Source organism: Heterocephalus glaber, unplaced genomic scaffold (assembly GCF_053883595.1).
Source record: "Heterocephalus glaber isolate CG9 unplaced genomic scaffold, H.glaber_assembly_v1.0 deba00000071, whole genome shotgun sequence".
NCBI lineage: Eukaryota > Metazoa > Chordata > Mammalia > Rodentia > Bathyergidae > Heterocephalus > Heterocephalus glaber.
In genome coordinates, this window is record NW_028258137.1 from 30,565,121 (window position 1) to 30,584,892 (window position 19,772).

Sequence of the window (19,772 nt, forward strand, 5' to 3'; positions counted from 1 at the left end):
AGCTGCTGCACTCAGCGAGCGACGCTAGGGAGCAGGCTGACACCAGGATTACGGATGTGCTGCAGACAGCCCGACGGAAGAGGGAGAGCCTGGAAAGAGAGGCCTTGTCTGTTTCCTTCTTTATTTAGGCTTTGGAGGAGAAAAGAGCGGAGGCAAGGACACGCTTTGTGCTCAAAGGCCCTGCTGGCTGAGGCCACACTGCCATTGGCCAGGTTCCTACCTGAATCGCAAGATTTGTGGCCAAAAAAGGGGGGGCTTGTTCTCTCTCTCTCTCTCCCCCCCTCTCCCTCTCCCCCCCTCCCTCTCCCCACCTCTCCCTCTCCCCCCCTCCCTCTCCCCCTCCCCCCACCCTCTCTCTTTTTTTTTCTGCTTTGGTTCTTCGGTTATTGAGCCCTGGAAGGAGGGTGTAGAACTTCTCATAGAGGAGTCTGTGGCCTGTTCAACCACCTGAAATCTACTGTAGGAAACAAGGGACCTGAGAACCTTTTTCCTAATTGATGTCAGAATAACTAAAATAAGTTGACTCATCTGAATTGCCCATCAGTTGTAGAATAAAAAAGGAAGGAAGGGAGAGAGGGAGGGAGAAAGAGAGGGAGGAAGGGGTAGAAAGAAGAAAGAAGGAAGAAAAGGAGGAGGAGAGAAAGAAGTGAATCACACAGTGGAATATTATATCATAGTTAAAAGGGATGAATTAGATTATCGAGTAGAAAAAGCAAGTTGTAGAATTTTGCCAACTTACCAAGTGATAGCATATAGGGCTCAAGGATTCATTAAGACACAAACAAAGACAAGAAAGAGCTACATAGCATTCAGTCCAGCCAGCCACTGGGGAAGAGGCAGGGAAGGAGAGAGAAGATAGAGGGAGGTAGACCAAAGACTGGAGTTTAGGTATACTGTTTGTTTGTTTTTTAATAACGTGAAGAAAACGTGACTTGGGAGCTTGTCTGTTTGCTTTTATAACTCCATGCTTTTCAAAAATATTTAAAGCAATGTTTTTCAAAGACAAATAATTGGAAGTATGAGTAAACCACAGATAGAAATCCAGTTTGAACACAGCACAGGCCTTGGATCCATAAGGCTCAAATCAAAATGCAGCTTAAAAGTTGTAGAAGTCAGTCACCTTTTTAATCTTAAATTGCAGCATTTGGGTGTAATTGAGTCTCTTTTCTTCCCCGCCCTTCTCCTTTTAGTCAAATTAAACTTATTGATTAGAGCCCATTAGTATGTAATGGATTGTTAATTTGACTCTTTTTACAAATCATATTTATCTGTACCAATAAAATATTTGGATTTAATATTCATATGTCACTTTTATGGTGATGTTGATTGAGGGCCAAGCAATTTGAAGGGAAAGCTGACACCTCGTCCTTTATTCACACAAGGGAATAGTACAATTAGCTCCATGAACTCTTCCAAAGGTGGGAAACTTAAATATGAGGAAAATTAGAGAAAAGGAAAGAGATGCTCCCCACCTCACCCCTCCTTTTATTTTAAACTTGAGAGAAGCACCATATAGTATTTGCCTACTCTTCATCAATAGACCAGAATCGAGTCTCCGGTTATTTAAACTGTGGTTGTAAAAGTCCTGCTAGGAATAAAAATCAGACTTTTAGTAAAGATCACTCAAGTCATGGCCTTTTATACACATTTCTCCTATTGAAAAGAATAGAGCCCAAGGAAAGATCAAGTCCTTGCCTCCTTTTGCTGATAGATGGCACTTAGCAGGCAGTTGCTTAAAGGGAAAACATGAATATATTTTCTGTGTATTTCAAATAGATATTAGCTGAATTGCTGCAGGTGATATGGCTGCTGGGAATACAGTACACAAATACTGAAATCTACAACAGTTTCTCATGTGCCTATTCTCTGCCTGGGTCCTGGAGTGATGATAAAAAAGTATTTAATATCTAGTACAGCTCGAGCATCAGCCAATTGAAATGAATGCCAGCCAAAAACAAAACAACTGGTGGGCTTTACTGGGGACCAGCTGAGTTTTCTATCCTGTGTATTTCTTGAACAAGAAATGTTACATCTCAATTCATTTAATGCTCAATGATGACACCAGTATTTGCTTAAGCTGGTCATATACTTAATTATTCTTATTTTGACTTTTAAAACATTTTATTTTTTTGTTTGTACCAATCTTGATGTATGTGGGGGCTTTTTTTGTTTATTTTTTTGTTTTGTTTTTGCAACCCACCTCAAAGCTTTTGGGAAGTAAATAGACTATACAATTTAAATAAATACATGCTTCTCCTGATCCTGGCCAAATCCTATTACAAAGAAAACCAAGGCACCATCAAAATTCCTTTGTTGCCCAAGGGTTTGTCCTATCAATATTGTATAAAGCAAGAAGCAGGTCACTGGCTAGGCCTCGGAATTCTTTTTGTTATTTCAAGAATTTGGGTAATGTGTTTTGTAATGAAAGCCAACCTGTAAAAATAAAATTTCTTTTTTTGTAAGGTGATAACAGAAAAGTCTTGCATAGCCAGCAATGAGCTCTGATGAGCTTTACAGACAAAGAGCTTGGCTGATCATCACCAATGATAGAGCATGATTGCTACAACTTTTTTTTTGACAGCCAGCTTTGATAGAAACTATACACAGTCAATTGTCAAGTCATTTTACTGAGCTCAGGAAATTTCACTTAACGGCCATATGTCAGAAGCAAGATGCTTTGAACACAAATTGATTTTATTTTTTAGTTATTTTCAGAGATTGTATGTATCTTGTTTCACCAATATAAAATGACCTAATTTTTGAAGCAGAAACTTAAAAAAAAATTAATATGCAAGTTTTCATGTAGAATACCATCATAATTTTTTTTCTCTAAGAAAGCCAACCCCCTCCATAAGCAATCATTATGCCGGATAAGTATGTGGCGAGCCAGGATAGAGGAAGTGAGGAGTTTCCCTGGACTCAGCAGAAATTTGGTGTCGGAAGCAAAACTAGCTCCTTATAAGTACCTGACTAATAGTTATGTGGCTCTTTCTCTTCTGTGCAGGTCCTAGAGGACAGATTTTTACATGAACATGTCATGGCTCTGAACAGAACTGCGTAAAATCTTAAAGGACTGGGAAAACATTCTATTTGTTTACTTCTCTCTGCACAACCCAACAAAATAAATATTTCTTGATTACATGGTAAATTTTGGAATTAGAAATGTTCTGAAAATACTGACCAAGTTGCTTCCAACTCTGGCAATTCTGTGTTATCACATCTTGACTGAGTATCACAATATTTTGAGAAGTAATTGAATGTTAAGCAATTCTTGTGCTGTTTTGTTGTTGTAGGAACTAAGTAATGGGGCAAAAACATTTACAAGATGTATAATAATGATTTACACTGCAAATTGTACTCCCTTGGGCAAAGATGTCATATAAACCACAAGGTATTTGGCCTCTGCAACACATAAGGCATTATAAGACACTGAACACCATGAGATTTATAAATATTTTAAATTGTTAAATGACTTTAACTCTGAAAGCTCCTTAATATTGTACAAGGTTTGAGGTTGGAACTTGTTTTTCATTTTTGTATTTGAATGTGCTTCACTCAGTTGATGCAATCAAGTTAGTATGGGTGCTTAATGGCACATCATAAAGGATTTAACTTAATTCCACCATAATGAATTAATTCTCTCAGTGATACTGTTTTCATTATAGATTTAATGACATCACCTTGGCCAAGATTCAGGAATTCAGAACTCTAACTTACCCTGAACTATCTAAAAATGAAAATGGAAAGATGATTCTGTTTTGTGTCTCTGTGTACTCCAACTGTGGATACATGGCAAACATCTTTTTTTTTTTGAGTTGTTAAGTTAAAAATAAAACTCCTAACACCAGTGAGGAAATTGGATTCCACGTTCCCTTAAACTCTCCTTAGGGACCTTCACTTTACAAAACATGAAACTCAGAAGGAAAAAAGCCTCAGTGTTTCTTTTCATTTGCTTATGTCATGATTATTTTTTGTAAACATGAAAGGATAAGTATGCGATCTCAATCATAATTCAGGAATGAGTTTTCACCAGCTTAGAAAAGGGGGAATGGGTGTAAAAATATTTATGCTGCATTTTCGAGGACTGTGTTTGATTTCCTTTTGGATTTGTTTATTTTGTGGGATTAGAGGGATGGTGCGTCTTATTTTTATAGGCTTGTATTGTTACCCCAGGAATGTTTTGGCAGACACAAAATTAGAAACAAATTTCATGTGTTCTTTGGTGTCCTTCAGGGCCTGAAAGGACAGGAAAAAAGTGTGGTGGTTTGTCATCAGAGCTCCAGGAAGCCACGAGGAAACAGAGCTTAGGAGCCAAATTGCTCAAAATGAGAAAGAAATGAAAAATGTACAGCAGATGCTCCCAGACTAGAGTCTAACCCAGGAAGAAGCAACCACCAGTAATGCTAATTGGTCTTGAACAATGGCTGTGTGCATGAAGAGATGAGAGAGAGCACCATTTCTCTTTGATTCTCTTCTATACACATTTTCCCTGGATTTGAAATTGATAATCGTAGACACAAAAACACACTCGGTCTAATTTGCCAGCCTATTTGGAGTCATGGGTGTCACCCTGTATGTCTGGTGTGTGTGCAGATGGTTCCTGCCCGCTTCAATAAAATTGGAAAACACAAATTCTGTATTTGCTTTTTCTTTCCAAACTATTGAAAAGGGCTAGTTGTCAGTGCCCTTAGTGTTGAAATGAGAAACGTTAGGCTGAATTTTTCTTAGAAATGTTCCTTATGCTTATAGACCAGTAACACTGCCAATTTCAGGGATGAGAGGGGAACAAATCGATACTAATATAGAGTCTGAATTGGTGAATGCTTTAGCAAACCAAATAAAATTTTTAGTTTTCATTTCATTCCTGCTTTAATCAGTTAAGTATTTATTAACTCTATGATTTCCAAACATCATTTAAATACCACCGGCTGGGGATTTAGCTCAGTGGTTTTTCTACCTGCTGCTCAAGCGTGAGGACTGGAGTTCGATCCCCAGTACCAAAAAAAAAATAAAATAAAATAAAAATTAATAAATAAATAAATACCAGCCTCTGACCACGTCCAAACATCACTTTTATGATATTTTTCCTAATTTTCTTTTCAGACTTCTTTTTAAAAATAAAATAAGTTTATTTTTAAAAGAAAGTTTATATCACTTCCATAAAGGGGAATAAATGAACAAGAAAAACACATTTGCTGCCAATACAAAGTAATCATCAAAACAATTGTTGCTTCTCAAAGGATCTCTCAGCTCCAGATTTTCTCATTTTTCATTAAAAATGGAGATTATTTGGGGTCAGAAAGGTGCTAATAATGTAGTAGTACCAGTGAAGAATGTCTGCAAAAATCAGAAGGATATAAAGAACAATGAAGAGGAACTAAATTATTTGATTTTACTCAAATGCTCACAGCAGCTGTATTTTCTAGCTCAACCACAAACAAATGTTGCCTTCCAGGTGCTGTGTCTGTTGGGTGAGAAAATACTTGGCCAGCAGAACTGATTGTATATATCAGTATTATTTTTCTAGCTAGGTACTGAATGTTGTAGTATGCAGTGTAAGTTCCATAAGAACTTAGCGCATAGTAGGCTGCTTACTAGCTGCTCTTTCTCGAGCAGGCAGTGTGTTCTGTGTTTTCCAAGTGAACTCATGCTGACCCTCAGAGTACATCTACTTGTGCAGGTACCCATGTCACAGACTTGGAAACCAGGACCTAGAGGAGTTCATGTGCATGAAAGTAACAACCCTCTTTAGGCAGATGTCTGTGCAGGAAGTCTTAATGACTATATTTTACAACAAGCAAAGATAATTTATATTTGATGTTTTGTTTCTAGGCAAATATAAGCTCCTTTCTTTATTAGCTAGTGATTGCCACATAATGCTGCATAATGAGCCATGCCAAATCTCAGTGTCTTAAAACAACAATTATTTACTATTGTTTATATGTCTGTGGGTAGACTGAAGGGGATTGGCTTTGGCCACAGCCGCTGAAATGGCTGTGCCCCAAAAGTCTCCCTCATCCTTTTCCTAGGACCAGCAGGGCAGCCAGGACATGATCTTCTCAGGGTAATGCCAGAAAAGCAGAAGAAGAAATCTAATTTGACAACAACAACCACAAGAGCACATTTCAAGCCAATAGGTCATTATGACTGGGAATATCCCAAGTCACAGGGCTGAGCCCAAAGGTGAAGACTGAGAAAACACCTACCCTTTAGCAGAAGATATGACAAATATGAAACAAAGGACACAGACACAGAGACACACATTAGAGCCCAAAATAGGCTGCCTCCCACTCCTTCTTTTCTGTATCTTTGTTGGTTACTTATTTGTTTTCTTAGCTATAAGGAGTATCTCAATCCAATCTCCAATCAGTAGCAAGAACATGGCATCACAGAAAAGATGAAAACTACAGTTACTAAGTATCAAATGCAGCTCTTTGTTTCGATTATGAGGAAACTGAAATTCAAGGAGAAACGTGGGTGACAGAAAGTGGCGTAGATGGAGTTGTCTCAGTCCCATCTGGCATCTCTTTCCCTAAGAAATTAGTCAGATAAGAATTACTGGGGTTTTCTTGTCATTTTCTTCAAAAACTAAGAGAGCTATTGAACCACACAGAGAACAAGATGTCTTATTTGAGTTAAAAGAGTAGCATAATAATAATATTTACAGAAATTACTGAAGCAGTATTTGAATACCTCCTCCGTTGTAACTGAAATGAAATGTTAGGCATGAACATAGGCTCAAATTTAATATTTCCACAGACTGAGTTGCACTGTTTTAAAGTATTTTAAAAGCAAAAAGAGTAGTTAAGTTAATTATATGACCCATTTGTATGACTCATTGTAGTCAGTGGAATAAAATATTCTAGTTTTATTTATTCTTGGGGCATGAAAGCATCTGCATTTTAGGCCTTGATGATGTTTTTGTTTCTCTTTCATTGATGAACTAAAGTCAATTTTACTTATTTAGGTGAATTACTTAGGATTCACCCCTTCCACACCCAGAAAAAGAAGCATATGTCCACAAGAAGACATATGTCCCGTGTAAACACTGAGCCTTGCTCTGGCATGGAAAAATCTTGGACCAACAGCCTAAAGATTAAGTGTGTCCTTTCTAGACAAATTGTCCCCAGTATCTAGCAGTTTGTCCCCAGTCCGGAGGATGCAGCCAGGACATTTGCCTGCTCTGCGCCCTGTCCGATCATTATAATCTTACACACACTCAAGCTGAGCAGCATAGAGCTATTTAAAAATTTTACCAAAAGACAGGGATGACAGTGTGGGACAGAATCACATAGTTTTCAGAATTGGGAAGACCTAAGAGGTCATCTCAGGCCCTCATTTTCGATAGGAAAAGAGGCAGAGAGAGATGCATTATCTTGCCGGCTTATAACTGGTTGGTCTGGGGGTTTATTTGGTTGTTATTTATGGAGATGTCATTCTCCAGTCCAAAGGGAGTGCTCTTGGAAGGCTGTGTTTCTGCTGATTTCATCCCCACAATCCTTATTAACGTATTAGTATCTTTAGGACTGACACTAGGATTCCTGAATGCTCTGTGAGTTATTTCCAAGCCACACTGTATGGTTCTGTGTCTACTGCAGGAGGAACTTGATAAATGGGAGCTATAAGCAGCCCTTACATCTGCACAGCATTTTATCATTTTAAAAAGCATCTTACAAATTGGAATGGTGGCATTGACTTAGTAATCCCACATTACCTGAAAATAACTTCAAAAGAAAAAATGGTGAATATATATTTTAACTAAAGCATTAAAATACAAGGATGTTCATGGCAGCGAATTTTAGAATAGTGCAATGTTTATAACAAAGCAAAAGTTCAATAATAGAAGTCTAAATTAAGGTTGGCCTTGGATGGCCATTTTAATGATGCAAAGTACTTAAGTGATAGTACTAAATTAAAAAGATGCAAAACTTAATAAAAACAAAAAATGCAAAATAAATTTATCCAAAAACCCCAACCACAAATGTGAATGTTAAAAAGCTAAAGAAAGATCTCATTCATTGTTTTGGATTGGGCAGGTTTTAGGGAAAGATTTATAAAAAACTATATTTGGGAAATTCTATATTTTGTTTAATGAGCATTTATTCTAGAACCAATCTCTTGTTTCAAAATAAAAAATCCACATATGTTATCTGATTTGATTACCACAGTGGCCTAACAGCCCAGATAAAACACATGTTATCTTCTTTCTTTAAATAAGCAGTGGAGCTGAGGCTCAGGGAATTTTTAAAAACTTACCTATTTTAATGAGTGTTGGGGCTGAAACTTATACTATGATTCTTGGACTCCTGTCCAGTGCTCTCCTGCAGCCCCTCTGCCTGACTGGCCCGCATGGTGATTACGTGTAACCCTCTCCAGCCCTGCCACGGTCTTCAATATCCCCCAAGAGCACAGCACACTTTGTGACAACTGTGAAAAGCCACATCTGATTCATCCTCCTTGCTGAGTGACAGGACCCTCTCCTGTTTTCTTGTTCTTTTACATTCCACAATAGCATGCAGCCATTAGAAGTAACACATTTAGCCATCTTGGCTCTGAAACCCACTAGGAAAGCTCTTTTTTAGATACCTTTTTTTTTTTTTCAAAATCTGAAGCAAACACGGTCTTAGAAACCTCATAAGTAGTTATTATTATTCCCCCTGGACAGATGAGGAAGCTGAGCCTCTGAGAGGTTAAATAATATTCTCTATTTAGTAAGATCCAGCACTAACAACACTCAAGTTCACATCTTTGAACACTGTTCCAAGTTTCCCCAAATTTATATCTGATAATAAAAAACCCAAGTTTCATGTAAATATATAGAGTAGTCCCCACTTATCCATGGTTTTGCTTTCCACAGTTTTACTTATCTGAGGTCAACTGTGGTCTCAAAATGTTAATACTGTGTTTGTCTTAAATCCTTTGAGAAAGAGAAACCAACCATGTTCACGTAACCTTTATTACAGCACAGCATATTGTTATAATTGTTCGATTTTATTCCTAGTTGTCATTAATCTCTTACTATATCTAATTGATAAATTAAGCCTTATTATAAGTATGTATAACAAAGTCTATAAAGGGTTCAGTACTCTGCAGTTTTAGGCACTCACTGGCCCTGTTGGAATGCACCTTCTGATGATACAGGAAGCTGCTATAGATACCCAGGTCTCTCTCCTGTCAACTGTGAGTAAGTAGTTTTTTGGTGGGACCTGGGAATCTGGATTTTTAACAAGTGCCTTATGTGATTTCCCATGGTCATACAGTCACACTGTCTTATAATGAGACACCAAACCTGGAGGCTGCCTGGCAAGGACAAATCTCTATTTCTGTCCCCCTTTCTCTCTCCCTGCACCTGAACTTAGATTGTGCCTTTAAAATATGTGGTTAGCTAAATATAGCCCAGCCTTCAACTCCTAGGGAAGAGTATAGCCACTCTATTCCCTACCCAAGAAAGTATAAGTCAGAAATTCCTGTGACCTGACATTTTTTGGAACACAGGAGACAAACAAACAAGTAAATAAAACTCTAGATTTGTAATCGCCATTAGGAATCATTAATGCACTGCTCAGATATATCAAAGTTTCAGGATATTTCTTAGCTGTAGTTTCTTATGGGAGGGATATATTTATTGTTATTGCTTTAATTTTTAATTTTATTTTAATCCTGGTTGCCAGGATTAGGGTAATTATGTTATCTGAGACAACAGATTGTGATGAAAAAAATGCTAGGTGGAGACTCAAGTAACCTGAATGCTCCTGCTACATAGCCATGGTCTGTCCTTGAGAAAACACTTCCCATTCCCAGGCCTCCATTTCCCAGGCTGTGAAATCAGAAGTGGTGGGACAGAGTCTTCTCTAAGACCTCCACTATCTCTGGTAGCCATGAATTGAACAAATGAACAAAACTGTGAGGCTATAACTCAATGGTAGAGAATGTGCCAAGCATACCCCAGGGCACTGGGCTTGATCCCCAGCATGGAAATAAATAAATAAACAAATGAATGAATGAATGAATAAATAAATAAATAAATAAATAAGACAAATAACAGAAAGTGCTACAGAATTTCTCACTAATAATATTACGTATTAAGTATAACTCAGTTTCTTTGAGCGGCTCACTTAAGAACAAAGAAAAAAGTAATGCTAAGACATTGATGTCAAGTTTCAAATCTGACTGTTATAAATAGATAGGGTTTTGGCTTAACTACATTAATGATTTTTTACTATGCAAATTATAGTGGTTGCTTAGCAACAGAACAAATAAGTGTTTCCCCTCTAATTCTGTGTAGTTTACAGAAGGCACACAATAAGTTAATTAGAGAGTGGTTGGGGATGATTTGTAAATGTCATATTAACATGCTGCTTGCTTTTATAGCACTCAAAGACTTTAAAATAAATGGAAGCCATTGCTGATATGGTTAATTTATTTGTTGTCTCTAGAACCTTTTCCCAACCAATATTTGGAACAAAGTGACATGGAATGTTTTTGATTGCAACTTCTAATTACAGATGTGCTCAGTTTGGAGAAAGAGAAATCCAGTATATAAAAATCTATACTGAAAGTGAGGACTCGGAATTATTAGGAACCCAGTATATCAAAAGTAATACAGCCCTTTCTTTTTATTGGAAAGAGAACTTGGACTCAGAAAGAGCAAAGGTCTTACCCTGGAGCCCAGTGTCTGTGCTTAGATGAGCTTTCATTTAAATCCAAAACTCCTGCTTTATCTTGGGTTGGCATAACAAAATAGTGTCAGGTGGGTGGCTTAAACAACAGAAATCTATTTTCTCACAATTCTGGAGGCTGGGAAGTCCAAGATTAGGGTGTCACAGTGTTTCTTAGTGAGAGCCCTCTTCCTGGCTTCTAGATACTGTACCCTCTTGTGTCTTCATATAGCAGAAAAAGGGAACGTGAGAGCGAGGGAGGGGAAAACCCTCTCTGATATCTTTTCTCGTAAGGGCACTAATCTCATCAAGGAGCCCACACTCATAGTATCATCTAAGCTTAATTGTCTCCAAAAATGTCCACCTACAAATCCCATCACACTAGGTAGCTTAGGGCTTCAATACGTAAATTTGAGAAGTCAAAAGCATTCAATTCTTAAACAACTCCTGATTCTATCATTGTCCCTGTCATTCTGAGGCTTGCCCCTGGAGTCTTTGCATAACCAATTCTTCGTTGTCTCTTAGTGAGGATTTGTTTCTACATCTGTTTGTTTTCTACTGATCTTAGACTTGATTTCTCCCAAAGTTATTTTGTCCCTTCCTCCCACCATGTTTGTGCTCATCTGTATTACATCTGATTCACGAATTATTTGGAGGTAGAGGGTTCTAGAGGAGAAATTCTATAATATCAGAATAAATTTGAGATAAAAAGAAAAAGGCAAAGAGAACTTTGGGGGGAAAACATCAATTAATTCATTAAAATAACTTAGTCTTGGTCTCTCAGATGGGTTCCTGCAAAACAGTGGGAAAAAGAAGGCCATTCTGCCACCAATGAGGCAGTGACCAGAAAGTACAGAAGCTCCTAGATTTGTAATGGGGTCACATTCCCATAATTCCATCCAAGTTGAAAGTATTCAAGTCATGCAATGCATACACCTAACCTACCAAACATCCTAGCTTAGCAGCACAGCACACTGGGGAGTATCAGTTTCTTTTCTCTCTGATTGTGCTGACTGAGAGCTTCAGCTTACTGCTACTTCCAAGCATCACAAGACAGTATTTTATAATGCATCACTAACCCAGGGAAAGGCCAAATTTAAAATATTAACCACATCTACTTAATATGTATAGTTTTTGCAAAATTATAAAGTCCAAAAATCTTAAGTCTAGCCATTGTAAATCAAGGATCATATGTACACCATCAATATTCACAAGTATATCCATGGAATGGGCTTCAAAAAGTTTGTCCTTGGAAACCAAAAAAAATCTATAAATTTGTCCACAAGGAGATGGTAACTCCAGGCATGCACATTGTTAACTGGCTCAACAAAGCTGTCTGAGCCAAAAGGATAAGGAATATCCTACACTGCATCTGTCTAGAAAATGAAATGAGGGTAAAAATTTATGAAATACACCCTGTGATGGTTACCTATATACCTGTCACCACTTTAAAAAATCTACAGACAGCCAATATGGATGAATAATAACAGCTAACTGTCCAATGGTTGTAAATCTGCAAAAGTAAAATAAAATAGTCTATTTAAATTTATTTCATGGCACAATTTAAGTTTTGACATAGGTTTATACTTCTTAAATGACTACCTTCATTTTGATTATTCAAAACTTTAAGAAAAGAAAAATATTTAAGGAAAGAGGCAGGCTTTTTTTTTTTTGGCTAAGTTGCAAAGTTTTCAGGCTGGGCTCAGATTTGTGATCCTCCTGCCTCAGCTTCCTAGAGTGCTAGGAATAAAGGGGGGTCTTAACATTGTGTAATATGTAGCAGAAAAGGAAGAAAAATTAAATGGAAATGGAAGTAATATGGATTTCTATTTGCATTCAGAGACAACAAAAAATTTTCTGTAAGGAATACATTTAGCTGCAAGTAACACAACATCCAACTAATAGTAGCTTAAACCACATGTATATTTATTGTTAACTTTAGAGTAAGTCTGGATGTATGCAATTGTGATATTGGCTCAGAATATAAATGATGTCAGGATCTTTACCCTCATGGTCCCTGCTGGTGTCACTGCCTGAGGCCTCATAGCTTCATGTGAGTGGTCTTAAAGCAGGAGACACAGAAGGCCAGGGTGAGAGGTCTCCTTTGCATCTTTTTCTTGTTATCCAAAGAGGAAAAAAAAACTTTCCCAGAAGTCTCCAGGGGGTGTTGTGTTAGATATCATTGACCATAACAAAGTCAACCATATTTAGTGAAAGAGGATGCTTAGAGAGCCTCTGACTGGAAATCACAAGAACAAAGGGGCCTGGGCATGCTGGGGCTGGCAGCCAGCAGTGACTGGATACACTGGTCTCTGTAGCACAAAGCCTGCCTCCTGTTCCTTTTGCACTCACATTGGCTTTCTCTTGGCAAAGTAGGTGGTCCCTTAGTGCTGGGGAGTTGCACCCCTTGAGAAAAGAGCAAACTGGAGTTGAAGGATATGCATCCTCCTGCACCCTTGCCTTTAAGTAAGACGTTTCACATTATTTCACACTATTTCACTCTATTTCCAGCAATCTTCAATGTGACTGAGGCCCAGTTGGCCACAAAGGAACTTATCAATCCTCTGAACTGGCATTCTTGCCTTCTCTCTTGCTTCTCCATCCCACACCAGTATTTTCTGGGATCATCTTCAAAATAAACTACTTGTAGTCAAGTTCTGTCTTAGGGTCAACTCCTAGGAAAAGGTATCAGCTACACGAACCTCTTTAACTTCAGTTTTCAAACTGTGGAAGGGAGAAGATAATGTTACCCAGGTAGGTCGATGACAAAACAGTTGTGAATGCATGTTACGAACTACAAAGCATAGAGGTAGCATGGGCTGGAAAACACAATGTACATTTCCCTCCAAGCCATCAAGCTGAGATCCACTGATGTCATTTCACCCAGACTTGCCAAGGACTGAACCTTTGGCCAGAGGCTCCTTCCTTTGACAAGTAAAGGAAGTGTAATTGCTAAAGTGGTATTTTCTCTTGATCTCAGCTAAGAGCCTAGCTTTTATGGCTGTTACTGCACTAGGATTCCAATTAGCTTTCATTCATTAGAGATGGAGGTGGTGACAAAATGGCCTGCACTGTTGCATTATAGTTTCCAATATTCTATATATTGACAAAGATAAACAGTTCATTTTCTGTCAAAGGTACTCAACTGGACAACCCCTTGGGACCAACTGCCTCAAAACTGTACCCTTGAATTCATTTTTCCATAGGGAAAAAAGGCATCTAAATGTATGGAATACAATCACCTTAATGAAGCCAGGCTTTTAAAAATAAGAAGCCAAGCCATCTATTTTCAGACAGTTGAAACTCATTTAACATGGCTTAAAATTTCATCTTTTTTGTTTTCATTTTTTTCTTGCCTCCAAGCTAGGAAACTATAGTCCTCCTTCTTCTAACTCATATCCCTTCCTTGGTGTTTTTATTCTGGCCTCCTAGGTAGATCTGTGCCACCTTTGGGATAGCTGGCATCTATTCTACCTTCTTCTGATAACAGCACCCATGTTAGGTATTTCCCATCTGCCACCGCGAATCATTCTCTGCCATTCTTTGCTCTGCTTGGTGCCCTTGGAGGATGACCTGACAGACCACATTGCCAGCTGCCCTTGCTCCCTGGGTTTCTATTGGAAAGTACCAGAGAGGCTTGGGAGGGCCTGAGAGGTAGGTTTACATATTTAAGCTCCTTGTTTCCTCCTGCCCAGTTTCTGTTTGGCAGTGGCCTCTCCCTCTAACCCCTGCCCTAGCTCCTGTCCAGACAGACTCTTCTACATCTCCCAGGTTCTAATAACTCCTATTCCTTCAGGACCAAAGGTAGTAATGGATCCCATTGCTGCCATCCTATGGAGGCTCAACTATTCCTGTTTGTTCCCTTAGCTTGCACCTCTGTAAACAGTGCTTCTTCGAGGATGAACTTTGCTTCCTGTTGGCTGAGACAGCATCCCAATTTCCACTTGAGAAGTGACCCTTCTTTTCATCTGATAGAGCAACAGGATATTTAGTAAAGGGCTCTGCCTTTCTTTGGCCAAATGGAAGATGGTGAGGGGAGGAATATGCAGTGCAAACAAGCTGAGTGAGATGTTCTGTCTCTGGAACTCTAACCAAGCATAGAGAAGTCCAATATTCAAGCCCCACCAAAGCTCATTCTCCTAACACCAGAGACGCAGATGAGTGCTCCTCTTGCTTAGACTTCCAGAGCCATTCACGTCAGTGGCTCTCTAGGCTGATCCTACCATGTTCCCCTCCTTGCTCTGAACTTTCTGATCAATTCCTCTTAGTTTTCTCCGCCAAACGTGTATAGGTTTCTGTTCTTTCCCACATAGACGCAGGATTTTGTGTCTTCCTTGGTGTGTCTCCCAAGCAGCACTTTCAGGATTTGCATTCTTCATGCATCTACGTAGTCTTACCCTGAAATCTTTCCCTTGATCTGCTGAGGAAAGACATCTTCTTTGGAGATCCCCAAATTGTTGGAGTGACCCACATTCACATCACATCTATGCAAACTAACCCTTTTCATGGAAGTGTGAGAAACTGTAACTTTTACTTCTCCTTCTTTAAATATTACCCCTTTCCACTCTTCTGAGTCTTGCAAGAGGTAATTTTGGTTTTACTCATATTTTTTTGCGTTTGTGTTCTTTGGATAGTATGAAGACAAAGAACCAACTTCTATTTCCACCTCTGAAACTGGTTGGAGCCTATTTAATTAAGTTAGTCCACCATGCTTTGAGAGAGCCTTTCTTTCTTTTTCTATTTCTTCCTTAAATGACCATGATCATAGTTAAAAGATTTTAGGCCTAGACTAAAGTCTAGTGATCACTTCTTCCTTCCTTTGTCTTGTGGGTTGAATTGTATTGCTCAAATCTAAAAAGATATACACAAATCCTAATATCTGGTACCCATGAATATATGACATGGAAATAAGATTCTTTGCAGGTGTAATTAAGTTAAAGGTCATGAGATGAGATTATCCTGGATTTAGAGTGGGTCCTAAGTTCAATGATTTGTGTCCATGTAAGTGACTGGAGGAGGAGGAGGTCAAAAGATTGGAATAATGTTAACACAAGCCAAGCAACACCAGGAGCCGCCAGAAGCTGGGAGAGGAATGGCACTGCCAGCACCTTGATTTTGGATTTTTGGTATCTATGACTGTTAGAGAATAAATTTGAGCTCATGTTTGTCATCATTGCTCAATTCATCACACAGGCCTAAGGAACTCACACATCATCCCATTTACTAAGGCTTGAAGAGAGACATTCTGTCTAAATTCTCTTAGGGATTAGAGTTGATAAATGAGGGATTATAATCCAATTCTCCTAACTCCAAAGATTAATGTTTTTCTATTCTGCCTCCTTCTGTAAACCCTCTCTTCATCAGTTCAAAAAGAGTATAGATACCCATCACTCAGCATGTCTCCCAGTCCTGCTCTAGAGTCCAGTAAGGCCGGTCCCATGGGCTACTGGTGATATAGTCAATCTATTAGTCAGTCTAGAATATGAGTCTCTTCAATGCACTCCTTATTCCAGGGTACAGGGCACAAATGGTATGTGTCCCACACTTGAGAAGGTGATGTCTACTCAAGTTGGGGCAGAGTCAAGGAGTTTAGAGTGTGTTTTGGAACCATAATCCAGTAAGACTTTCACACTGAATTTATGAAAATTCCCCAGTATGAGACTGTAACTTATGAGGAGAGGGAGAGAGAGCATAGTGCCCATGCTGATATGATTCTGTCTGTTATTTCACTCTGTATTTCCCAGAGTCAGCAAGGAAGGGACATATGCATACATCCTCATTTCAGTCGCTCTGGATATTTCTCATGATTTAATTAATCTGCCTGAGTAAGATTCTGGAGTATAATGGGAACTAGTCTACTTACAACCTAGTCTCTAAATGCAAAATAACTACATCTTCCAATATGAAATCAAAGAAATTATTATCATTATTATTGTTATTATTATAAAATCTGGCTTTATTGGAACATACTGGGACACATTATTCCCAAGGCAATTCCTGGCTTCATAAGAGATTTTCAATCATGAATTGGCCTAAATGTCATTTTTATGCCCCCATTTCCTGGTTAAGATGAATGTTGTTAAATAAGCCCAACCCAGCATGGATTTAAGTTACCTAAAATTAGTTACCCATTTATACATTGTCAGCCTTCTCAGATAGCGTCTTAGTCTACGGTTTGTTGCTAAGATTAACTACTTTATTGTTTTGGAGGCTAGAAAGTCCAAAAGCATGACGCTGGCATCTGGTGAAGACCTTCTGGCTGCATCATAACACGGTGGAGGGCATCATATGGTGAGACAGTGCCAGTATCATAACAAACCCACTCCCTTGATAAACCCTAATACATTAACCCATGAATGGAATTCAGGAGGCAGAGTCTTCATCAGCCAATTACTTTCCAAAGGTTCCACCTCCAAACACCATTATCATATGAAACTGAGGATTAATTTTTCACTTGATCTTAGCCAAAAGCCCAAAAAGTGATGGGGGGATTAATTTTTCAACACATGAAATTTGGGCCACACATTCAAGTGCAGTAGGTAGGGAACAAATCCCCTCACCAGTCAATAACTATTTATATGGCTGTCCTCACCCCCTTTACATCCTGGCTTGGGTCACTCTACTAACAACTGCCTGCCCCTCTTCCCCTCTTTCCCTTTTCCACACCCAAACATGAGCCTTTTGAGGACATATTCCATGTCCAGTTCATCTTTGTTTTTTCCACGGAGTCTGTCTCAGTGTGAGAGCATTCGGAAGATGATTAAGAACAAATGCTTATACTTAAATCCCTGTATCTGCATCTGGCTCAGTCTTATTCTCTTTCTAAAAGAGTATGTATGACATTATTTTCTACAAAAAACAGTTAAAATACAACTGACAGGCTGGAGAATATATCTACCACATAGAAAGCAAATGACAGATTAGTATTGGAACTATAACAAGAGATTTTCTAAATCAGTAAGAGAGAAACCAGACACAGTAGAAAAACTGGCAAGGAATATAAAAAGGTAAATAACAAAAGAGGAAACAATATTCAACTTTACTAACAACCAGGAAAGTGGAATCAAAACAACAATGAGATGCCTCTTCATATCTATTAGCCTGTCCAGCCTTTTGGACATCAGATAATATCAAGCATTGACAGACATGTGGGAAAATGACAGACAGTGGGATAGAAAAAGTCTTATATTGTTGGTGGGAAAGTTGCTAAATAGGAATATTTTAGGGAACAGTTTTGTTTATTAAAATTTTGAAACCACATTCTCACACCTCAGCTATGCTGCTTTTCAAATCCATCCTAAATAAAAACACTTGCCTGTGTCCAAAAAGACATATAGCAAGATGTTCAAGTCAGCACTGTTCATGAAAATTAATTGGGGGGATTTGAAAACAAGTATATAAATGTCCACCAATAAAGAAAGGACTAAGTGTTCTAAATGAAACTCATACTTTGTATTACTGGGCAGCAATTAAGAGGAATAAACTATATTTCTACATAGGAATAAGTATAATTTTCCCAGGAACTTTTCACCATTTATGGAAGAAGCACACACAGACTAATGCTATCTCTACATGTTTGAAAGACTTATACATACTTATATGATAGAAAGAAACCGTTACCAGATCTTGTGGTGATGGAATCTTCTTCTAGAGGTGGTTTCTAGGTTCTTACTGTCTTGAGCAAAGAACTGCTCAAGACAAGCTCAAAAGGTAGCGAGGATTTACATTTATTAAAGATAGGAAAAGAAGCATGCTCTGCAGAGTGAGTTTGGGGTAAGGAAAAAAAGTACACCCTACAGGATGAGAGTAGACCACCATATAAGAAAGAACACAGTGGCAAAAAGCTCAATGTCCACTGTTCCTTTTGTATCTCCCACTCCTCCAGCTGAGGTCTGGTCTAGGTGATCCTATCAGAAACCTGCTTGAGTTCTCTTGAGAAGTCCATATGCAGGGCTTTGGAAACCTTTCTGGGCAATTTGCCCTAGGATTTTGTAATTTATAGGTCACAACTTCTGCCCCATCCAGCCTTGCCATCCCCTAATCTCCTGCCTTAAATTAAGTTGGAAGGAAACAAAACAAACTGACAACAATGAAAAGGAACAGAGCAGAATTCTTTCTGAAGAGGAGATGTTGTCAGGGGATGATGACAGTCTGGCTGGCTGGTCCTTGTACTTGTCCCTCTTCATTCTGGTAACCCAGTGTGTGAGTTGACTTACCATCACTGTGTAAAAATACCTGAAATAATCAGTTTAAATGGAGGCAAAGTGTATTTTGGCTCATAGTTTGGAAGTTACTTCTTTGCACTAGACTCTACTGCCTAAAGATTCCGCCACTTCTCAACAGCACTACAAGCTGACAACCAAGCTTCCAATACACAGGCCTTTGGGGCCACTCAATATCTAAACTGTAACACTCAGCTAGATAGTGTTTCCCAGCCTTCCTTGCAGTTAAGTGTGGTCATGTGGCTCACTTCTGGCTAATAGAAAGTGGGCAAATGATGAGTGCCAATTTCAGGCCAACTTTGCAAATGTGGCCCCCTATGCCTTTTCCTCTCGCTGGGACCTGGAAAACTGTGTTGAAGATGGAAAAGACACAGATTGAAAGAAATGTATTCTTGGTCCTATGCCTGGGAGAGAGCTGCCTATGGACCAGGAACAGTGGACTAGCCTTTATAAGAATAAGAAATAGACTTTTATTCTGTCAAATCACAGGGATTTTGGTGTTTATCTGGCTAGGAGCTAGCTTTACCCAAATAAACACTGGGATTTTAGTGTTAATTGAAGTGTTTTCCCTTTTTAAATAAGATGAATGCAGTTAGGTATTACTTGTGTAAATAAAGATAAATTTTCAAAGAAAGACTAAGCAAAAAACTTGACTTGAAAGGATAGCAATGCACACAGAATTTTTTGTGCAATAGTCCATGCTTCCTTGGGTTTCTGAAGCTCTGTGTGAGTCCTGCTATGTATCATCCAGAAAAATCCACTCTCCATTCCTAGGAGAGGGTGTGAGAATAGAATCGTGAGACCTGAATTGTAGTACTCCTGATAATTCTGACACCTGTGGAATCTCAAGTCAATCCTCTTACTTTCCTGTGTCTCAGCTTCTCTACCTGTA